Below are 2,661 nucleotides of genomic sequence, written 5' to 3' on the forward strand. Positions count from 1 at the left end.
ACATTCATGGAGGAGCCCAATCTAGACGGTCGTTTCATGGAAGCTTCATACTTTCATTAGGTTCCGATTGCAAATAATGCTGCATCCGAACTTGCAAAGTATAATCGAAGCATTTGTCGGACATATCTAAGCACAGTGAGGCAGCATATCGTCCTGGACATTATGCGCAAAAGGATTAGTATGTTTGTTACATACTCTAAAGGCAGATTGTGGATTATGCTCCTCGTGTTTTATAACATCAACCTGAAATAATGCTATTATGAACAATATGGCAGGGAATAGGGAAGTGCATGGTAAATAGCCTTGAACGAACTGTTGCATGGTTCATGGAAGCAGCTGATGGAAACACCGGAAAGGGTGCAAAGTTTGAGGACTTCCTTCGTAAATGAATGGGTTTTCTGGACAAATAGACCTGGAGAGATCAAGCAGTGCGTCTCAACGCTGCGATTTTTTCCAGTGAAAAAGCGCAAAGATCCTCGTGCCACCCTTCATCCCTTGTTTTTCTGTTCTTAGCGTGCGCTATGTTCTCTGTTTCTAACAAAGAACATCATGGTTCTACTAAGCATTGCCACTGCCGCCTCGCTAGTGCTGATACAAAACAGCAGCTGATTGTATCACTAGCTGCTTGTAAATTTAATGTGATAATGAAGCATAGTGTGGCGATAGCCATTTCTATCCACACGTGTTCTCTCTCAGACTGGGGCATTTGCTCTCTGCCCCCATCGAAATGCAGGCAGCATCACCAGGAATCAAAACTTTCCTCATGCTTAGTAGCACAACACTTGGCCTGCTAAGCTACCCAGACACCCATGTTACAGTGATGAGTACAGTTGTCAAAGAGTCTTATACAGCAAACAATTATTCGAGGTTTTTATTAATGAGTCACTGAACATTCCAGCACAACATTGTTGTTAGGTTATGTACTGCGCAATTTTCATCGCGCTTGTAATCGGTATCACCTCTTTTCCAACCACAGTTCCTTCCGGAAGCACTAAAAAGGGATTTTTTTATTTCCATATTTAATTCCATTCGTCTTTATAAAACAAGCAAATTTTTTGAATGGGCAGAGGATTGATTACACTTCATTGCACCACAGAAAGTGCCGTAACGTCTCCAGCCATCACTGCAGAAGATGTCAAACTAAAATTATAAAAATAATGTGCAGGAAAAAGTGACCTCGTGAATAAAGCCGGTGCGGGTTCGTTTACATCTACTAGCATCCACAGCTGGTAGACTTTAAAAGGCGGTAAAAAGTTTACTCATAAAATTTAGAAAACAAGGCTATTTTGTGTAGTTAGAGCCACACTCTCAGAAGAAGTAAAAGTCGTCATTTCACAATGCTCAGTCAAGCATGCTCTTTGTTATTCCTGTTTTTAAAAACTGAGCTGGAGCTTTTTTTTTTTGTTTTGCAGCTGCCATAATTCATTCCTATCTTTACCAAAATGCACCCATTGAGCGTATTTCTGTTGCATGCTATGAGCGTATTCCCACTTACTATCTGTTTGAAGAGAGTTACCTGTGTGGTTCTTGAAATACATCTTTTGGTGACGTGCTACTGTGGCTTAGTTTGCGTCTGCTAACAGGTCTATACAATACTTGTAAAAAATTTCTAATTTGAATTTTGGGTACCTTAATTTTTGATATGTGGTCGTCAGTTTGAACTGGACGTGCATGCGTATGGTTTAGGGTTCAGACTAGAACATTTTACACATTAAAGAATCATAACTTCCGAGTTCTTGCCGATAAGTAATTGTGTGGTTTTTAGTACAAGCATTTGTTAGAGCAGATAACTAGTGAACACATATTTGGTGAGGACTGTGAATTGACTTTATTGTTTTACATATTGCCACGTTCCATTTCCCAAGTTTTTGTTATCGTCCCGAAACACCACGCGATTCTCAGCGCAAACCGCGCCTGTAGTTTTTGAGAAGGTTCCGGACTGTAGTAGATCTTTTCGTCAAGATCACGCCCACTGTGCGAACGGTCCAGATTGTTCTGGAACCTACGCCACCGCCAGCGATAACGCTAGAACATTCGACGGCAAGAGTATAAATGCCGACGCGCTTCGCCGCTTGTCAGTTGTTGATCGATGGCCGACGCTCCGTTCGCCGCTATCAGTCTGAGACTGCTATCTGTGCGAGACTGCTGCTGTAATTGGACTTTCTATTTACCGGGCACAGGTTTGCCCAAATAAACAGTTAAATCCCAACACGAAGTCTCCTGTCTTCGGCCACGTCACGACCCCGCGACATCTGGTGGAGGTGCTGCTTCGTTCATGTACCGGACGCCCTTATCAAGCCGTGAACTCAGCCCACATCGCGGAGTAGACACCGACGCCAACCAGGAGCAGCGAACAAGCCGCCGACAGCAAGGGTTACCACCGGAGTACGGGCTTCTACAAGACAAGGCGCGGAAGACAAAGGCCATGACCGCGACTGCAGCGACAATGACAACCGCTGTGTCCCAGCCCACGATGGTCAAGCATCAACCCAGGGAACCACCAATTTTCCATGGGTCATCGTTCGAAGACCCGGAGTCCTGGCTAGAAACATACAACCGTGTGGCCGCTCTCAACCACTGGGACCATGACGAAAAGCTGCGCCATGTGTTCTTCTATTTGGAAGACACCGCAAGGACCTGGCTCGAAAATTGGGAGTCCAC

Source organism: Rhipicephalus microplus, unplaced genomic scaffold (assembly GCF_043290135.1).
Source record: "Rhipicephalus microplus isolate Deutch F79 unplaced genomic scaffold, USDA_Rmic scaffold_12, whole genome shotgun sequence".
Taxonomy (NCBI): Eukaryota; Metazoa; Arthropoda; class Arachnida; order Ixodida; family Ixodidae; genus Rhipicephalus; species Rhipicephalus microplus.